The sequence below is a fragment of the Myodes glareolus genome, chromosome 12 (assembly GCF_982192425.1).
Source record: "Myodes glareolus chromosome 12, mMyoGla1.1, whole genome shotgun sequence".
Classification (NCBI taxonomy): Eukaryota; Metazoa; Chordata; class Mammalia; order Rodentia; family Cricetidae; genus Myodes; species Myodes glareolus.
This window is the reverse complement of record NC_142037.1, coordinates 40,466,375-40,488,098: the sequence shown is the minus strand read 5'-3', so window position 1 is coordinate 40,488,098 and position 21,724 is coordinate 40,466,375. Positions and strand designations below refer to the sequence as shown.

Below are 21,724 nucleotides of genomic sequence, written 5' to 3'. Positions count from 1 at the left end.
CTATCTAGTTTTGCTAGAAGTGACTCAAAATCAAACCCTAGTTCGCTAAAAGCTACCACCAAACGAACTCGGCTGACAGCAAAATCCTTATCTGGCATTAAGAAGAGGGTATTTGTGCGGCGGGGGGGGGGGGGTGGTGGTGCAGTAAATACCATATTTGATTGTCCCGTGATGACTTTTACGGCGTACATTACCAAGAGGATTTCCATTTTATAGAGGACACAAGCTAGTCCCGGCAACATTCCAACTCTCAATTCTCTCCCCTCCTCCAGCTGTCTGCTCAGGCTCCACACCCTCACACTCCTGGCAAACACTCCCTCTCCCCACCCGCTCATTGCTCATCTATCCCTCACTAAGGCGGGAGATTTGAACTTCAACACTGCGGGCCTGCCTGGGAATTGCAGAAGAGGAAGCTCGCACTTCTTTGTGTTATGCAATCGAGGCTTCTGTTACAGGAATGTTGTTGCGACTTTACAAAACGATTGTGACTGCTAGGCACACGCACGTTCGTAGCAGGGTCTCCCCATCACCCTGGAGCCATCCCTGGATGTCACAGCTGGTCTGGTTCTACAGCTGGCAGGCCACACTTGCTAGACGTCTTACACTTGGTTCATGGGTGTCCATTCGACACACGTTTTACAAATGCCTACGTGAGTCAGGCCCTGCTCTTTCTTACAAGTGAAGAGCGACCCAGTTAGGACCGAAAGGCATGGCACAAACACTAAGTGTGTGGCGAGCAAACAGGTCGTGGAATCCAGAGCTGGTCCTACGTTTGCACAGAAGAGCGTCTGTTTATTGAACACCGTAAGAGACCGTGAGAAGTTTAAGTAAAAACAGGAATGAGATTGCATTCTTGGTTCTGATTGCAAAACAGAACCAAGGGAAATGGAGAGGTAGCTTAGCAGGTAAGAGCATGCACTGCTCTTGCAGAGGATCTGATTCGGGTCCCAGCACCCACATCAGGTAGCTCACCAACACCTGTAACCCCAACTCCAGGACACCCAATGTCCTCCGGCCTCACCTGTCCAAATGTGGTGCACACCAACTCATGCAGGAACATGCATATGCATAAATAAAAATTTAAGTCATTTTTAAAGAACAAAGCCATAGAGGCAACCGAAGGATCACAGCATTGGGTTAAAATGGAAAATCTAAAAAAAACCTCCAAAGATCATGGTATAGCAGAGTAAAATATGTTAGCATAAATACAGCATGTCTCCGCAGATTGTATGACTCATCCAAACTAAGACCTTAAAAGGAAATATTGGTTATCTTAAAACACAGTATGTTGGTCAGGAACGAACACCTCCTATATATAACACCTAATAACATTCTCTCGGGAGGCTTAGAAGCGGGAAGGTCAACTTGAAGGTGTAAGCAGTGAGAACCGCTTCATGTTGAAAAACCTTCAAGACTTCAGTGGCTCAAGGACTACAGAAAGAGAGGAGTGGGTGTATGCAGTGCGAAAAGTGGACTGAGAAGGGAGGGTAAGGTTGACAGCTGAAGTTGCTGGGACCACTGTGGGCTGTTGCAGGGCCCAGCTTTGAACAGATTGCCTTGTCTCTTGGATCTTTACACAGAGCAGTAGGACCCAGAAACACAACCCCACATTTAGAGAAAGGGGACCTTCACGGAATGATTACAGTGTTCTAACGTACACACGAGGAAACTGACATATAACCATGCAAAACGCGTTGTCTGTGCAGATCTCAGAGGCCGTGTCTGGCTGGTGCTCCCAGTGCAGGAGAGAGGGTGAAGCCATCTCTAAAACGTACAGTAAAGTCCTTGACTTGAACTAATTGAACTGAGTGGGGTGTGCAAAAGACACCGTTTTGGTCCAGTGGGGTGGGACATGATTAATGTAAGACCCTGCAGATCAGCCACCTCTAAGAAGGTCATGGCTACAGTAGGCATCTAATTTTAGATGCTTGGCAGAGCTTGTGTGTTTGCCTTGAGGGGACTGTGCCCAATACTATTCATGCACATTTGAAGGCGTGGGCTGTCTTAACACCCATTAGGCAGGTTCCGAGGGAAAGCTGTCACTTTGCAATGCTAGCAAATATATAGACAGCAGTAAAGGGTCATGCTATGGCATCTGGAGCCCCAAAGGGAGACTGAAGAGATAATGCATGATTCTTCCAGGTCATGAATGAGTACTTTCAACTCAGTTTTACAGACCCTACCCTGAGCATGGTCCAAATTTTTAATATCTTTTGGGTGCTAGGGCCTATCTTTGTCAGTCATGAGCCCTACCACTGAGCTGCCTCCCCAGCCCCCACCTCTGCCCTCCCTTTTGGTCAACCATTTAACTGCATTTTATTTAGCGTGGCAAGGTGTACGTGTGTGGGCATAGGTGTGCCACACCAAACATGTAGGAGTCAGAGGACATCTTGAAGGAGTTATTGCTTTCCTTTTGCCACATGGGACCCCAGGATCAGACTCGGGTAGTGAGGCTGAGCCTTTAAGTACGTTTACCAACTGAGCATCTTAATAGCCCACATGTCCCTTTCTAACCGCTGTATCATCTAACAGTGCCCTGCCAGAAACCATTTTAATCAGCAGCGAGCTCAGGAACTTCATTTATGAATCACCACCCAAATCAGAGGGAAGAAGACAAATCTCAAGTCATTTATCTGGGTCATGTCTGGCTGCTAGTTTTCCTGTGAGCCCTTCTGTTCTTTAGATCAGTTGCTGCAGAATCCCAAGACATGTGGCTAAAGAGATCACTAGCAGCTTGTCTTTGGTTTTTTAAATGTTTAAGACTCTCCTTTAGCTCAAGTGAACTCCCAAGCTGTAAAAGCCAGAGACAGTTCCTGCCTTAAAGATGGCACGGTTTGTGGCTCTGCTTGCAGATAGCACGGTGTTCCCCAGATAGTCATGGCCAGTGATTCTGAGACAGAGTGATTTCCAAAGTACTCGGCTGAAGTTCCCTGAAGGCTGAATGTAGAAGTCATTTGTGGGAGTGTACCCTGGAACACAGGGCTAAGGGCCTCACAGAAGAGAACAGTTTCTCTAAGTGAATATGTGCTGGCAAGTAGAAATTTCTGTTTCAGAACTGATCATGGAAACAGCAACAAGGAGCGGGAGGTAAGTGGCCGGTCCTGATGTCACCCTCACAGGCAGCTCTGGGCTCAGCAGTGTTGAGGTTAGGGACAGTGGAGACCAGTTATCAACCTGCTGGAGGACAAGGGCATCTGTCACCCCGTATCACATGACCAAGGAATTCTTCGGACTGTGTCCCACTTTTCCTGCAACTTGACTCTGCAGTTACAGGAAAGCTGGAGACTTCTGATTCTTAGTCACAGCAGTGTCCCAGCCACCTCAGGACATTCACAGGGAAAGCCACAAAACACCCAGACACCTCAGCGAACTGTTCTTAACCAGAAACACGTTGTATAAGCAACATGAACAGTACCAGACTCAGTGTTAGCTTCAGATGGCTAAGAAGAGAAATAGTCACAAGATTCTGTAGCGAAAGAAAATACTCTACAGTTTAAAATTGAAAACAGTGTTTGTTTTTTGCTTGGTCCTGCCCTTTCTGGGCACTTTCAGGAGAGCTAACAAAAAATATATAGCAACTTCCTCTATGTCCTTGGATGCCAATTCTGTATGCTGCTTACCCTTCCTATAAAGGATGACTCTGAAAATACACTTTTAAAATGACTTTGGTTTTGTTTTTTTTTTTAACAACTCAAATATAGGGGTTGGAGAACTGTCTCAGTGGTTAAGAGCACTGGCTGGCCTTGATTTCCAGCGCCCACAACTGTCTGTGGCCCCAGTTCCAGCGGTTGTAGCTCCTTCCTCTGACTTCCACTGGCAGCACGCACACAATTTATGCACAGACATACATGCAGGCAAAACACCCAAACATAACTTTTAAAAAAAATAAATTCAATCACAAATGGCCCCAGATATAAATGGGCACTTAGAGGAACTCTTATAAATAAATCCCTTCTATCAAGTTAAACCTCGAATTTGACGGTTTTTGGTTGGTTGGTTGGTTGGTTGGTTGGTTGGTTGGTTGATTTTTCTCTTTGCAAATGCACCAGTTTCTCCACAGGCTGCTCCAGGGCACAGTATCCTTTCTCTGCAGCCTGTGACCTACAGACCTCAGGGAAGAAGACAAAGGAGGCCTGTGACAGCAAGTCTGGGGCTGTGTAAACACTACTGGGAAGCCAGCAGATCACAGCACTCCAACCCATGGTGATGTCTGAAGACCTTCACAAGCTGCCCATTCAGTGGAGGGGCTTCTGAAGCCATAGAGACAGAATTGGGCACACAGATTCCAGCCCTACCTCCAATTCAAGAGACCGTAGTGCCTCTCCTGCCCTTCCCAGCACATCCTTAATACCCCTGCTCTCTATCAAGGTACCCAAACCAAGCTCTGGAAGCAAGGGTGAGATGCCAGGCAGGAGTTCAAGGATACCTTAGTGCCTCAGCACCTATCACCTTCCCAAGGCATTGGAGCCTAGGGAAGGTGCAAGCCTCTTGGAAATCCATGCTACCTTTTGCCCTGCATTTTAACGCAGGGACTTTTAAGGGGCCTCACTTCCCCGCACTGAAAGTTCAGAACAGGCCAAATGCATTTGTTCAAAGAATTGCTATCTATCAATATACCGTTATTACCTGGATACCAAACACCATTCACCCTACCTAGGTGTTTCCATACAAAGCTCTGCTCTGGTTGCTGGAAGATGCAGGAAGAAGTACAAGAATGGGGACCCAAAGACTAGGGCTTCACGAAGCTCACAGCTCAATGTCAAGTTTTGAATGAAACACATGGACAATGGCTAATGGCATGCAATATGGCTAATGCAATGAGGCTTTTCTGGAGCTCGTGAGCAAAGGAGTGAAAAGGCTAAACACAGATCACCGAGAATGAAAAAAAGGACTAGATAGGAGAAGTAAACATAGGGGCCTATCAAAAATTAAAAGAGCAGGCCAGGTAGTGTGAGGCAGAATTAAATGAATAGATATATCTATAAATATATCAAATATCAAATCAGTCAAAATCAGCCCATACGATTCACTAAATGAGTAAGTTCGCCAAAGGAGTCTCAACCAAACAGGGAATTTGGAAAGGGAGTGAGGGAAAGTTCTCTGTTGGTTCTCATGAGCAGACCCTGCCTTGCTCCTGGCTGTGTAACCTCCAGCTTGGTCTCTGGCCCTTGGTTTCTTCCTCCATGAATTGAGAGAGGAAGTCCCTTCCATGTTAAAACTCCAAGATCCCACTTAGTGGCTGACCACCGAATATGTAGATTAGAGGCAAGCTTGCAGAGAATACAACGCAGTTGGTATGGATGCCCTCTGGAGCAGGCTGTGCCCCAGATGTGTCTCTTAAGATGCCAGCGAGTAAGGGAGGGGCCCTGGCTCCCAGGGGCTAGTCATTGTCCCTGCTCTTACCTCATCAGCAAACAGAGCCGTCCCAGAAGCATCTCCTCATGGACCCCAGGCAGATGCCCCAGCTCAGCTGCCCAGTGGAGCAGTTCGGAGCAGAAGAGCTGTCAAAGTGGCCTGTGGGACTTCTTTTCTGGGATGGCATCACACTCAGTTAAAGACAAGCTGATCCAGTTCACTGCTAGCTTCTAGGCAGGACAGTGCACAGACTGTCCCAGAAAGACAGCCATCTAGTATTTTCTTTAAAAAGACCCAAATAAGGAAACTCTATAACCACTCCGGTATCTCATGTCCTTGCCTTGTAACCTAAATCTTTTCTGATACCATTACAGCTGCTCCTTTCTCAGGCTAATTTCAGAGGGAACTACAGGGGCTGTGATGTTTTTATCCTTTTTAGATGCTGGTTTAGGAGTTTGTTTTTCAACCTTTAAATTAATTGGCTTTGCGGTCTCCAGAGTTTGTACTAACCTCCTTAACCAGGGACCATAAGAACACTAAAGCTGTAGGATAGCCATTATAAAGAGCAGGGGGATTGCTGAAGGGGTTAAAAACAGAACTGTCACGTGGTCCAGCTGCCCCACTATTGGGCATTTACCAAAAGGATGAGAAACCATTAGGTTAAGAGATTCGCACCCCTTTGTTATAGCAGCACTGTGCTCGGTGGCCAAGAAATGCCAGGCATGGAGACACACACTGTAATTTCAGCACCTGGGAGGCTGAGGCAGGAGGATGGTAAGTTGAAGGCCAGCCTAGGGAAAAAAATGGACAAGAAATGGAAACAATCTAAACGTCCATTAACTGAAGACTGGATAAAGACATTGTTGTAAAAATGTGGTAAGTGGTATAAACATAATAAAAAATCTATACTTCTTAAAAAAAATAGAAAGAAATTCTGCCAGTGCAAGAATATAGATGAACCTGAGGGCAGCCAGAGAAAGACACATGCCACCCTCATCCAGCTAATATGTGGACTAATTCTGAAAAGTTGATCTTATGTGAGTTGAGAGCTAAACAGTTATGACCAGGGGCTGGAGTGGTTGCTGCGGGTCAACAAGCATGCTGTGACAGCTGCATGGACAGATAAGTTGGGGAGACTGACCTGCAGCAGGGTGACTGTAGTTGGAAGTGGACAGAAAGGGTTGACTATATTTAAAAGTAACTATGAGAGAACATACTTACCAATTTCTATATGGTGTACATATTTCAAAATCAGCATTGCTTATGAGAAACACATACTACTTCATGGGTCAACTAAAAATCATTTTGGAGGAAAGTATTTAGAAAACAAAAGGGAAAAGAAGCACTTAGAAAACAACAGTGTAGTTATACATCTATAATAGTATATATAAACAAAATATAAAAGAAAACACATCTATTTAGAGTCATGGAAACTAAGTGATGGGCATAAGCGGAGTCCTTATATCTCTGCAATGTCTCTTTAACTCTAAAAGTAGCCAAGACAAACAGTTATATACAGAAAAATCATAGACTCATAAAAGGTAGTCAAGTAGCTTACTTGAATGTTATTTGCATGTCAACTGGGCTATCAAATCCGTTCTCTAGCAATTCTACATGTGTCCCACTAAGCAAACTCATAAATCAGTTATCCCTCCCTTCCACTGACATCTGCCAACACCTGCTGCCCCCAGGGCTTGGGTGAGATGCTGAGAGAAACAAAGGTAGGACATAGCTTGTCCAGTAAGGAAGGCAGACACCACTCACTACAGAATCCAGAAGGACTCCTTAGAGTCACAGGAAGACTTTGTCCTGCCCCAGAGAGAAATAAAGATGGCCCTAGAGAATGACACCTATGCTGGGTTCAAATGTTTCCTCCAGAGTTCAGTGTGAGAAACTGAGCTGGAACATAGAGGTGTTAGAGGGCGGGCCAACGACGGTGCTTAGCAGAGTCTTCATTGGCCATGTAATGTCAATATGGCAGGAGTGTCTTTCCGGTAGAAGCAAGTTGATCCCCCTCTCACCCTTTCTTGCCTGTGCTTCCTTGTCTCCTGCCTGCTACCATGGGATAATGCAGAGGGACCCAATGTAGCCCTTCTATCTTGGACTTTACAGCCTCTAAACTCGAAAAGAATGAATCTCTCTGCTTTAATACACTGCCCAGCCTCAAGCATTTGGTCACAGTAGCACAAAATGAACTAAGACGTGTAGACTCAAAGATGATCTGGACAGTTCTTGAGGGTCAGTCAGTCCTTTTCCTCTCCTACAGGTGCTCTTTAACCCAGTGCCTCTAGAGAGGCCTAATCATTTAGAGTCTGAGCAAACAGTAGCTAAAGGACAGCGGAGAGACGTGGATGATAACAACATAGCTCCTGCTTGCTGAATGTGTTACCTGCCCCATGATGCAGGTCTCGCCACTGAGCATTAATGAGGGGGATGAGGTTAAATGACCAGCTTAAGGTCATGGAGCCGTGACCTGGGGAAGGCGCCTCACTTTCCAAGTGCCCTGGCTACTGAACTCATGTATCTGTCCTCTGTCCTTCCTCAGGGCGAGGCGGAAAGGGAACTCCCAAAGGTCAAAGCCCTAGTGTCATGTTGAAAACACTCAGACAAATTGGGGGCTAGAACTCTCTGGGGGTAATTCTAGATGTCTCCTCTCCCAAGCTCCTCAACATCTTAAAGGAAGTGTTCAGATGAGCGAGCAAGGCCACCAGCAGGGTTGCTCTTTCCTGCTTGTGTCCCCATGGCTCCCGTGGAGAAAGGGGCCTGTATTTGGGAGACCTGCATACTTTGGTTATCCACTATTGTATTATGAAGCAGATATCTTGTCTTGGGCACTAAAAATAAAAGCTGCCTTCAGGGACACAGAGCCAAGTGAAGGAAAAGTCATCATGTCTGTGAAAGGCTACACTATCTGGAGTAGGGGAAAATGACATCATCACGGTGCTGCAAGAACACAGAGAAGGAAGCCCGGGATGCTCCCTGGGAAGCGGGAAGAGGGGAGAGGAGAGAGGAGGAGGATGGTGAGAGGGAAGTGAGAGGGAGGAGCCAGGAGCAGCAGGGAAGGTGGCTTCCCAGGGAAGACAATATCAAACTAAGTCCTAGGAACGCACTCCGGAGTTTTCCATGTAAACAAGATGGAAACAGCTTTGTAAAATAAAAGGCAAGCAAAAGCACACAGACTTCTGATGCTGGTTTGGGGTGGCTGATGTTAGGGGCTCTGGATGCTGAACCCCACAGAAAGGAGCCGTGGGAGTGTGGCTCTCTTCTTTCTCAAAGGGAAAGTGGCTCATGCTATGCTGTCCTGCTACACCCACCGGGGCAGGCAATAAAATGCAGACAAAATGCTTCCACCTAGAACTGTTTCCTGGGCTTATATGCGTTTGCTTCCTCCTCAGAACGCGGTCCCTGAGAAACGACCGCAGTGAGAAGAAGGAACCAGAACTGGGGGAAACGAGGCCCCCCAGAGTAGAGAAGTGAGTCAGAAACTAGCCAGAAAGAGAGAAGTAGGATGTCCCAAATCTTAAGTTTGGTCCAACCAAGTTGTGGGGGAAGACATCAATGAGAAGTTAAGAACCTAAGATTTGGGAAGGCGGGAAATCCCCAAATACTGAGATACACAGTTAATGAAACAAGGGACGAGGGGGAGGAAAGGGAAGATGTTGAAAGAGAACACAAAGATCAGATCTTTCACAAACTTACCTTAGGGGGTGGAGTTTATTTCTAATCTATATGTAAGAAGCATTATAGTCAATACCCGGAAGTCACACTTGATTGTTTACACACCATGTGTACTGTATGAATGTAAATCTAGGTTCTACACCACGGGCGATCTCTAAAAAAGCTTAGCAGGCCTTGTTTTGGCTCCTATGCCTGTTCCCTGCTCACAGTCTTGGAACCCCGTGGCACCAGAAGCCGTCAGTACTGATATTAACTAACCTTAGTTTAGGGTTTCTGAGTTCTGACTTGCCCGAGAAACTAACAGTGGAAAGTACCTTCGAACAGTTGAGGAAGTGTGGCCAGACTTGGAAAATACACAGTAATGTTAAGAAAAGTCCAACCACATCCACCATGACCCATGAGAAGTGAGAACGCTTTGGGCATCTCAGATCAAGGCCCCGGGTGTTCCTCCCCTGGGATACCAAAGGTAGAACAAGTTCTGTTGGCCTGCACTGTAGTTCCCCCTGCTTGGTCACTCCATAACTCTCCAGGCGCTTTCTATATTCTAGTTTGAGCCAAAAACCAGTGACTGCATTTGTAGATTAACAATAGCAACACAAACTTCTATTTATTCTTAATAATGCAACCTCATCTCAATGGGCTCAATGGAGTTATTGCTTTAGACTCTCTGAGGACAAGGTCAATTATACATACACACAGAGAGAGACAGAGTGAGACAGAGACCGAGAGAGGGCATGCCACAGGCAGTTGGCAAGTATTTACTAATGCCAATTTATGATGGGACACTACTTTCATTAAAATTTTAAGCGCCACAAGAGAGAAATCTCAGGGGCTACACAGTGTAGTCTAACATTTTCAGAACTGTTCGTCTTTATGTCATAAGCCCTCAAGCGCCTACTGGCTTGCTTCTCAAATATGTTTGTTAAACTAGCAGACCCAACACAGAGCAGGGATCTCTCACTGACAGAAAATGAGGCATGAGGAACAATCATTAAATACTCGATTCCAGACAGGAACACTTAGCACTTACTATCACGTGGCACCTAGGTCATGGCAGAGGATACAGAGTTTCACTGTACAGACTAGTGTGGACTCTTGATTCTCCAACCGCAGGCTCTGGGTGTTGGGATGATAGGCGTACACCACTACACCTGACTATAATGTAGTTTATTTACGATGCATTTGTTTTTATTTAATGTGTAGGAGAATTTATGTCTGCAGGTATGTGTATACACCATGTGATGCTTGGTACCTGTAGGTGTATACGCCATGTGATGCTCGGTACCCAAGGAGGCCAGAAGAAGTCGTCAGAGTTCCCAGAACGGGAGTTACAAAGGATTTCGAGCTGTCTTGTGGGTGCTAGAGACTGAATCCGGGGCCTTTGCAAGGGCAGTAGGCACTCTTAGCTTCTGCTTCATCTTTCTGGTCCTCAACAACGTAGTTTAAATAGACATAGTTGGCACTTTTCAGAAACTGCGCACTTAAGTTGGAAGAGGCGACTGTGAATCTTGACTCTACCAGCGACTGCTACGACCTGTGGAGAGCTCACTTATGAACCTCCTTTCCCCCCAAATCTTAGGAAATAAAGAGACAACAATACCAACTATACATAGCTATTTGGGGAAATAACATAGCAACTGTATTTCAGATGCTTGGGCATTCGAAATGCCTATCAAATACAGTGGTGCTCAAAGCAGCCACCCATGGAAGCAATAGAGCACAGTGAACCCAAGCACATCTCAGAAAACAGACCAGACTGTAGCTGCTTCCATCTACAGGTAAGGAATTGGCCTCAGAGTGACAAGAGATTGCCCAGTGTCTGATGTGGTCAGAGCCAGAAGAGGAATCCAAATCCATGTCCATTTCCTCCCTTCCTACACTATGGACACACTGGACCTGTCTTTTCCATGAACAGGGACCACAAGCTCTGTGTTTAAAACCTGTAAAATAGTCACAAGCTTCTAAAAAGCAGACATCTGTACAAAATTGGAGGGAGAATCAAGGCCCTGGAAGCCTAGGTAAAACCACCTGATCATCAACAATGAGCAGTGATGTCCCGATGTCCCAACTGTCACTCTCAGTGGTCAGAGGAAAAAAACACAACCACTGATACTTTGAATTTTTTTTTTTTAAAGAAGGAATCTCTACTTGAAAGACAGTGAAGCAGGGGAAATCTGAAAAGTTTCCAAGGCGCCCACTACACTCCATCATTCCAAAGAGGAAATTTTAAAAAATGTTTACAAGCCATTAGAAATGGCGCGGAAAGCTCAATTCACAGTTTGAAGATGAAGGAGGGGGGAATCCCCAATAGAAAACTACATACGCCTTCCCCCCCCCCCACCCCTTCCTTTCTCTTAGTACCTATCACCTTGTATTTCTCCATAGGGAATTTCTATCACCTTTTTCCCTTCAGTAAAAGGAATTTGAGTCTGAAACGTTTCCCACGGGCTCCGAGTGTTTGAGCAATTGGTCTCCAGATAATGATGCCGTTTCGGGAGGTGTACAAACTTTGGGTCTCTGGTCTGGCTAGATGAAGTCAGTCTCCTGGGGTAAGCCTTAAAGGTGATATTTGCCTTTGACGCTGGCCCCCGACCTAGATCTAAATGTGAATAGCTCAATCTGCCAGATGTGAATCAATTAACCTGCACGTTCCCGCTCCACTGGTACAGCGGTTCCAGCCTCCAAACCACACCGTCCCAGCCTAGCCGGATGGTAACCCCCTGAAGGAGGAGTCAAAACCGACCGCTCCGCCCCTGAGTTGCCCATGTCAGTCACTGAAGTCACAGCTATGACAGAAGCAACAGAAACACAGATTACATATATTATCACAAACACCTGAGATCAGGAATGTTCTAGACTAGTTTTGTAAATCTGAGGATAGTTTCACGGTGGCACCTACCCAAGCCCCTGAAATCTGAACAATTCCAGAATCAGAAACTTCCTGAGACTCCCATCAGCAGCCAGAAAGTTTGGACTTTCAGAGCATTTGGATTTCGGATGTTTCAGTCGGGCAGCTCAGCTACCGTGAGCTCGGGCTGTCAGCGAGCTAAAAGGACCCAACTTTAAAAAGACGGTTCATCTGCAGTTGGCAGGGCAGTGAGGCATGCTCAACAAAACTCTGAGCAATGGTACCCAAGGTGATGAACAGGTACCACACAAACACTTCCAGGTAGCTCTTCTCCTTGCTGATTCAGAGACACACCTTGGTGGATTTTAATAGTGGCTGCCAGAATAAGGAACCAAAAAGCAGGCGATTAAACACCAGGAACTCACTTCATTAGGCCACTTCCCTCTGACAAGGGTAGGCAGAGAAAAACCGAAGACAAATCATCTGCGTGACCGCAGGACGTGTGTATAACGGACCTGGCGGCTGAAACTGGAGTCTCAGCTTTCTCACGGTGAAGGTCCCACCTCTGGTTTCCATACGTGTTCAGCGGCTAACGTGTATGTGTGTGAGAGAGAAAAGTGGGGGGCGGGGCTGTAACTTGTGCTACACTAAAATAAGGATCAATGCTGCAACCACAGAGCCATGGCTTGGCTGGTTCCTCAATTTAACATCTTAACTTTTCCTCCCTGGGGGTTGGGGCACTGACCATATCTGAGAAACCGCCTTAGTTCGGCTTGTAAGGGGGACTGACATCCACCCGGCTCTGAAGCTGAGGAAAACGTCTTTTAACTCACTAAGTGGGTCACTTTCAACTTCGGGTTCTTCCGCTCACAGTTGAAACGATCTTTCGTGGGTAGACAGTCTAGATCTCTTATATTTGGCAATTACTGTGTAACTCCGGGTTCGTGCACTCGGGGGTAGAAATTAAATTAATTTACTCACGACTGTCAGTCACAACCCTAGAAAATGTGAATGTCACGTGACTGAAGTTCTTAGCTTCTAAGACTAAGAACATTCCCAGGACTTTAAAGGAGAAAAATCGTGCCGTATGGCCTGGGCCTGGTAAACGCCAGTGCCAGTCACAGGCAAGAGCCTGAGCACGTGGTGAGGAGGCCAGGAGCACAGCCTCTAATAAAAGCAGCCACACCACCGCTGCGCTTCTTGGGGGGAACTTACAACCGTCTGCACTCATCTTTAGAGCTTCGGCGTACATATGCATATGGCTTGCTGTTTGTTCCTGGCACTGTCTCTGGAATCCAATAGTGGATACAGCACTCATCCAATTGCAGAAAATTAAACAAAACACACAAAGGAACAAGCCTGTTGTCACATGTGAAGATGAGACCACCGCTCGCCTCACGGGACTGCAGGGATGACTAAGGCTTTCTGATGGTCAAGGCCCTTGGAGAAACACCCAGTTTTAAGTGAGTAGGGTGCCATAGCGGCTCCATCAGGGTGATAATGGAGATTCCTCCTTGCTGCCCTCCCCGCTGGGGCTTGCAGTCTCTTACAAGATGGAGCTATTATGCAACTGATGGGAAGGCAGACGCAATGGTGGAAATTGGCAAACCAAACAGAGACAACAGGAAGAGTCGGTGGTGAAGACAGGAAGTTGAGTCAGAAGGAAGCTGAGGAAAACAACTGGGAGACGCCATCTGGGAACACCATGGCTTCAGCAGCTGGAGCAAGAGCCCCTAGGAGACGGATATCTCGTCAAGCGGCGGCTTCTTAGTGCGTCAGAAAGCCACCAGTTTTGATGTCAAAAGCATCGTCGCAAAATTGAAACTCACCGAGTCAGCTGACAACTTAGTTATGCATTTGATGGGCTCTAACTTCAGGGTTTTTTTTTATTTTTTATTTTGCAAGGTTCAGTACATGAACTGAATAATGTCATCTTATTGGATATCTGTGGACTGGGAACCATCCAACCCCCACCCCAAATCCTGGGGAGAAACTTACTCACCCAGACAATGTCATTCTGCTGTGATGTCTGTCATGTCCAATGACTTTATTATCTGACCTTAACTCTTCTCAAACAGGAGCTGAATGAGGAATCTCTTCACTTTATCTCATAGAGCCTTATTTTGAGATTGGATTGCTATCTCCTCTGTAAGCGCAGAGCGGCCTGCGCTCCTTAGGTGGAAAAGGAAAGCTGACTTTGAGATTTTCCTAAGAACAATATGGAGTGACTCTGGAAAGTTCCCAGGATGCGTCCTTGTGTTTGCTGTCACAGACAAGGGCCTACCCCGGGAATATAGTTTGTGTAAGGATAGCAGGTAGAGCTTTTGTGGCTGTATTTAAAATAAAACGACGTACTGTGGTCGTTTATCTCTGAAGGCTAAGGTCACTGCACAATCGCTTGAAGTCAACATCCATTTGGTACGTGAGGCTGAAATGCAGAACAGGGCTTCAGAAAAGATGCAGAACGGCAGCTGCGATGCAGTAATTGCTGCTGCGTCGTCCTTTGCAGCGGTCTCTGCAAGGACTCAACGAGCCCTAAACTCGGACGTTAGAGATTTGCACGTTATGAAACAAGTTCATAAAAACGCATGTGTGACAAATGTTCCTTTCAATCAGTTCTGCCTGCCAGGAGAGGTAGAGAAGGGAGTAGAGTTTGTGACTGTGGCAGGACCCAAAAGGGAAAAAAAAGAAAAAGATACAATCAAAGCTATACTGACCCTAAGGCAAAGCCTTAGGCAAACTTCTGGCCCAACCGAGAAGGAAGCAGCATGGGGGGGGGGGGGCCTGTGGAAGACCTAGTTTTTCAGGTGATCCTTAAAAACAGTCAGAAGAGTTACAGAGATGATCGTTAAAGAAACAGTGGAGGGAACCTGCGGAACTTCCTGGTGACTTGCGGTCTGGGGCACCCAGAATGTGGGTGGGCAAGATGGCGGGGGTGGGGGGGAGACTGGAGGAGGAGGAAGTGGCATGAAACAAGGCTGCGGAAGTGGGCTGAGGCAAATTCGTGAAGGTACAAAAATTCTTGGTAAAACTATTAATGAGTCATCCCACACCACCGTTACATGAAATCTGCCAACGGGTGTCTTGCGATTTTCTTTCTTTTTCTGTCTTGAATTCCTTCTCTCTCTCTCTCTCTCTCTCTCTCTCTCTCTCTCTCTCTCACACACACACACACACACACACACACACACACACACACGTGTTAGGCTCCCTAATCTGCTGCTCCGTGGCCCAGCAGGCTTCCTGGCAGGTGGGCAGGCCCCCGCCACCACAGTCAACCCAGCTCTTGAAATCCAGACCACCCCCTGCCCCACCCTGACTCTTACGACCTTGGGCCAACAATTTCAACAACTAAAACCGCTCCTGATAGCTCAAGGCACTTAAGAGGATTCCGAGTGATCACGTGATCACGCGGCTACAGAAACTGAGCACTTAAAAGTAACCACCTTTGCTGCACTAGACCCTCCAGATCTATACACTCCATGTTCACAAACTCAACCAAGTTCAGACTGAAGCATCTTCTGAAACACTGGAGTTGGCACAGAATGCAGACTGACATCTGGTTATCATCCCCTCGTCCACGCAATACAGTCTTACACTGTAGTACTTAGGCATTCCTCAGGTATAAGGGACTGGGTGTCTGCAGCTTCGAGACTCTGCAGAGGTCCTCCTTTGGTTCTAATTTAATTGCACACATTGGAATGCAACGTTACTCACTGGCCACCCTTCTCCAAAGGGTCCAAGCTAGAAGCATCAACCAAATGAAAACACTGGAATTTTTTCCAATACCGCTGGCCGTTGCAAGGCATAGCATGCAATGGATATAAAATTTAAAACAGTCCTACCAGACAGAGACTGATCCTGAGCTGGCTCCCTGAGCAGCCACTGCCAATGGCCTCAACGGTATCTTTGTCAGGGCTGAGGCCCGGAAGAGCCTCCCTCATGCTTCTCGCCTGAGTAAGAAATTGTGCATTGGTGGCTGGCAGGTGAATGCTTCAGCAATCCAAACTTGGTTGGCATTAACTCTGCCTTATTCATTTTTACTCTTCCCAAATGTAAGGGGGAAAAGACTGGCATTCCTTCATATCTTCATTTATTTCATTCTCATTACTATCTCTGATGAAAATATTGGAAGCTTTTTTTTTCAGTATTTCTGGGCCCTTCCTCCAGAGACTCCCGTTTCTTGTTTGTTTGTTTCTTTTCTATTTTTAAACTAGCCAGTTAAGCTCTACAGGTAAAGACTAATGATCAGTGCAACTTCCAGAAATTCATATTTATAGAAAAATGGAGAATCGCATTTAAACTGCCTACACAGACATTCTTTTGTAAAAGTTCCTCTAACAGAAACCAATTCTGGCAAATTCTTGGTCCATTTGACACCAAGGTGTGTGTTGTCAAACCATCACATGCTTTGCTAATGAAGAAACCTGTCTTTGCTCTCATTTTTAAGTTACCCGGCTGTGGTACTTCTTGGCCTTAAGACACACTGGGCTTCAGCACGCATGCTGGACAGTTTCTGTCTATCATCTGTCCTGGGCTCGGCCAATCGGGAGAAGCAAACCAAAGCGGGTGGATGCCTCAGTCCTTCATGGCTCTATGCTGCAGCTGTGTGCTAGGATTTCCTTTGCACACAGGAGGCCTTCCTCCAGAATTCAACAGCGCATTCATCCACATGGCCTCCAGCCTCAGCAAATAACCCAGACAGTGCTACAAAAGTAGCATAAGCCACCCACACAGATTGTTTTGGATTTTAGAGACTGGATGGAAGAGAGGAGACCTCTAATTCTATGTAGTTAGGAAACACAGGCATGAAACCCCCGTTGTCAAAAACCACTCACAGAACCAGCCCCACGTTTGGTAACATGACCTAAGATGTTAAGGGAGCCACTGAGTGGCTATAAGGAAGTTTGGTTTTTTTTTTCCTCTAAAGAAAAACAACCACAGAAGCTAAAATTAAACCACCCCCATTAGTATAACGAGAAGCAAAGTCTAAATGATCAATATGCATTTTCCCGAAAACATTTTAAAGTTGACCAAATCAGAGCAAATAGCCTTCCTGAAATAGAGCAGTCAGCAGGTATCAAAGCACGGTTTGGCTTTAAAGATGGGGAGAAAATAAGTTTCTTTATGGGGTGTGCTGATAACCTGATACCCGCAGAGAACTGGGCAAGAACCAAGCCAGAGAACATCATCCCCATTCCCCGGCCACCCTAGGTGGATGCAGGGGATCCTTAGAGGGAGGCAGGGCACCCAGGGCTCAGAGGACAGGTGCTCAACCGTTTCACGGTAAACTCCACAGTCCCCAGCAGCAGAACCCCAGCTGTGCCCCCAAACACTCCCAACAAACCAAGGGACAGGCAGCAACTTTACCTTGTAGAGAAACTGTCCTTGGTGGCACTGCTGTGTGGTCAGGGACGCTGGTCCTTCAGTTCTGCAGAGCAGCCCTGTCAAGCCCAAGCCGGGGTGTGTGGTCACAAGGCAGGAAGTAACTACGGTGACAAATCACCAGCCAGGAAAGAAATAGATTTTGTCTTTATAAGGACATTTTACTCAACTTTTTTTCCCTCTAGTCTCCTCCCCCCTCAAATCACCTGACAACAGGTCACAGTGAAATCCAAAAGCCACCTTCCACTTCCTCTTCTCTCTGAGCATTCTGCTCTTTCCCTGGGTCTCTCTCAGCAGGCCCTGGGCTACTTAAACCCTTCAGATCTCAGATAATGGAACGAAGGTCAGCTGGCTGGCCGAACTCTTTTGTCTGGCTCTAGTTGCTAAAAGCCAAACCCGGGAGCCTACCTACTTTCAACAGGGATAAACAAATTCTTCACTTCTAATGGAAGCTCTGAGGGAAAGGTGGTATGTACCTGAGACACACTGAAAGGGATTCCCTACTCCCTGAACCCATTTAAACCCATTTAAACCCAATCCTTCCCACATTCTTAATGATGAATTTATTGGTATAAACTAAACAAAAGGATCTCTTCAAGCACAGGGCCTGTAGAGGAAGGTTTCTTCCTATATTATTTACTCATTCTTTTATTTATAGAACACCCATGTGCTAAGGATCTCTTTAACCCAATTAGAGAGTTCAATTATTTAGATGTTTCCTGTAAAGAACAGTGGTGGATCATAGAGGCAGCGATCGCTAACAGGCTAGCTTCATTCCTTCATACAGACTAAATTCCATCATTGGATTGGATCTGAGTTCCGCTGACTGAATATTGAGCACACTCATCTCTGCATTTCCCGGACTCAGTATGTTTCCAACAGTGACAGAGATGTTGTCATTTAGCCTTGGGGATGTCTGCTGCGGCTAGGCTCCTGGGTTAGATGGCAAAGATGACTTCTCATGCTCCAGGTATCAGCATCTTCCAGGAGCTATGTCTGCTGTCAAGGCATAGCATCACTCCCCGGACCGAGCTGCTCTGAAGACTTCCTTGGCTTTTCTGATTTCCTTAAAAAATGTTCTTAGTTTTGACTCCCAAAGTTGAGATCAAGTCTGTCAGTTTATCTCCCTCATCAGCCTGGTGAGGCAATCTTGTACTCAGAACCCCTCAGGGCTTCTATTGGGCAAGAGGGACTGCTCCAGAATGGGAAAACAGGGAGAAGGCTCAATTTTCTCTAGCTGTGGTCCAAAAGAACATTCTAGAAATGGTTCTGGTAAGAACCGACAACTCTCTTTTGATGCACCAGGCAAGAGTGAGATGGTGAGTAGGACCTCAATTAAGTGGCAAAGAGAGTTCAAGGGCACCTGACTTCTCAAAGAAATATCCAGATATTGTAACATAATTAATAAAAATCCAGAGACAGATATTGGGGTTCAACCTGAAGATCAGAAAAGTAAAAGAGCCAGCCACTGGTTCTTACCTCTACCTCAGCCCAAAATGGCGATCCTACCTCCAGGAATCTCAGAATGAGACTGTGTGTGAGAACTGTCTCCTCCCATTTTATAATCCTCTCTGGGATTATAGGCATGCACCACTACCCGGTTTCGATGGCAGCTAGTGTGACTAATGGGATTAGAAGGTATGTGTTACCATTATCTGGTCTGTAATGCTGACCAGTGGGGTTGTTTTACTCTCTGACCTTCAGGCAAACTTTATTTATTAAAATACTAATGAAATGCCACTACAAGATATTGCCCATCTTGGACCGACCACATGACACAGCAGTAGAAGGCTGGTGGTTTCCACCCCTGGGAACAGTCTTCACTCAGGGTCGTGCAGAAGGGCTCCGCAGATGGTCTTAAGAGGGTGTGTACTGACGTGCATCTGCCTGTATGTGTCTACATACTTGTGGTTTCGGAACGGAGTAAAGGCCAACAGCCATGCTTCATGAAAAGGAACACATTTTGTTTACCTGGGTGACAGAAAACAGGAACATTCTGCGTGTGCTTTTGCCTGATCACAGGAGATGGGAGGAATCTAAAAAAAAAAAAAAAGAGGAAAAACATACTCAGGCCTCGGCTCCTCTAGTGTGTGAGTGTCTGCCAAGGCTGGTGATTGAGACAGAAAGAAAACAGAGCCCTTGCTCTCGGGGAGGAAGCACAAAGCCTGGTGCAGGGGAACGTGTAAGTCAATGCTCAAGAGAGGGCAGAGGAAACCAGCGTGTTGTAGCGTGATGGAGAGCAGGCCCAGATTTTGAGCTCGAATCTGGTTCTGGTCACAAAGACTTGGAGCCCCACTGGGCCTACACTGAGTTAGATGAAAGCCACCAAGCAGGACATGGCTTATAGTCACCGAGCAGGACATGGCTTGTAGTCACCTAATGGACACAGCCCTTTCTCCCTGAGCATCAGCTCACCCTGCTCCTCCTCAGTCACCTGTCACTGCCCCCAGCCACATCCTGGATTTCACCATTCAAGCCCCTCCCTCGTAATCTCGCCACCTGCCTCTCTCCTGATGAAAATCTACCCAGGGGAAGCAGGTGTAGGGCAAGGCTTTTTTTCCCCTCTCCCTCTCTTCCTGTCAATGTTTAAAACTGCATATTGCCTTTATTGTGTTTAGGTATGTTCCTTGTCTATCAAATCTCTTCAAGACCTTTATCATGAAGTTGGCCTTACCCTTTCTGAGGAGTGGATGGGGGGGGGTTGTGTGGGAGTAAGGTGGGGGAGGGGAGGGGAGGAGGGGAGGGAGGGGAAGCTGTGGTGGATATGTAAAATGAAAAGGAAAAAAAAACACCTTTAAGTAAAAATTAAATAAAATTGCTTGTGATGGTGACACAGGACAATAACTCTGGGTTTTGTTGTTTTTCCATTTCTTTGCAGACAGTATTCCCTTCTGCCCTGCACCCAGATACATCCCCCACCCTTGCTCCATCTGCTCTACATCTCCGCTGACCCCGCCTCCGCTGAGCCCCACCTCTCCTTCCCTTGCCTCTCGCTAGGCCTCTTGCCCTCGCCCCCCCCTGAATCCATCTGACACCAGGTCTGCTCTCGTCATGACCTCAATCTCCAAGACCAGATCACCCGCCCAGGGGAGTGGCCGAGTAAAAGTTCTGGCTCAGGTAACTGGGGTCAAAGGCCAACTTTACTGATGAACTGGTTGTATGACTTTAGACAGATGACTGATTTCACTGGCCTCCAGATCTTCATCCAGAAGACGGCAGAAGAGCAGTGTCTGTTCAGTGCATCTGTTGAGAGGATGAAGTGCACGGAGGGGTAGTGATCTGGGAAAACTGCCGGTCACAAAGTGAGTGTTGTGTAAGCGCCAACTGCTTCTTTAATGTTTCTACCGGGCTGGGGACTAACCCCTTCCCATGGATCATCTTATTTATTCCTCACCCATAACACATACATTGGATATTCTTTTCTTTAGCTTAGCAGTATCTTTATTGGCATAGGACTCACATGGTATAACACTCACTCCTTCAAAATAGGTTTATCAAACGATTCGATCTGTGTCCACATTATGCCATACAACTCAAGAATATTTTTATCACACCCCCCCCAAAGAAACCCAGTACCAACAATTAGCAGCTACTCCCCCGCTTATCCGCATCTCCCACATCCTCAGCCATCCACCGTGACCCACATCTGTCTCTATGGATTTGCCTGCTCTCAACATAACAAATGGAACCATGGCTTCTTGTAGCCTTTTGATCTAGTTAAGCCAATGTTTTGCTAGGTGGGCCTTGAACCCTCAACCCTCTTGTCTCAGCCTCCTGAGAGCGACTGAGATGACAAGTGCACTCCTTGATGACCAAACACTCTCAGGTCTTTTTGGGTGTATTTGGTTGGTTTTCTCACTTAGCATGTTTCCAAGGTCCACTCATGCTGTAGCGTGTGTCACTACTACATTTTTAAATGCATCCTATTTTATTGATTTTTGTGGGGGGGGGGTTGCACAGACCATGACACATAAGTTGGGGGTGGCGGGGTCAGACAGCAACATTCGGGAGCCAGTTCTCCTCCTTCACCATCTGGGCACCAGGAACCAAGGTCAAGTCAAGATGGGCGCCAAACGCCTTTACCTGCTGGGCCATCTCACTAGCCCTTTGTTCCCCTAAAAGAAGGATGCCCCATGTTTGAGATTGTACCACATGTTATGGCCCCTTGGTCGGTTGGTGGCCATTTGGATGGCTCTACTGCTTTGGCACTATGAGTCATGCTGCTAGGAATGTTTGGACACGTATTTTGTGTGGCTATGCTTTTTGATCAAATGAATGTCCACATCATGTTAGAAGCTGCATATCACCCCAAGGTTGATGATAAAGCACCGCTCTTGACAACTCTCCTGATTTCTCTTCCTTAGAGACAACCATTTTCAACAGACACCGTCCTTTCCCACTATTAGCTCCAAACTATCTGATGCTGTTCTCACACTATATCTTGACTGCTTAGATTCA

The 21,724-nt window shown here is 46.5% G+C and overlaps 1 protein-coding gene across 1 annotated transcript in view; it reads right to left on the bottom strand.

The window, feature by feature from the left end:
* Positions 1-19,302, bottom strand: part of Lcp1 (lymphocyte cytosolic protein 1) — a 51,592-nt gene extending 32,290 nt beyond the window's left edge. The window contains exons 1-2 of the mRNA XM_048421702.3: positions 19,238-19,302; positions 17,252-17,370 (exon numbers count right to left, since the gene is read on the bottom strand). The gene's annotated coding sequence lies outside the window, so the exon portion shown is untranslated. The remainder of the gene's footprint in view (positions 1-17,251; positions 17,371-19,237) is intronic.
* Between the last annotated feature and the right edge of the window lie 2,422 nt (positions 19,303-21,724).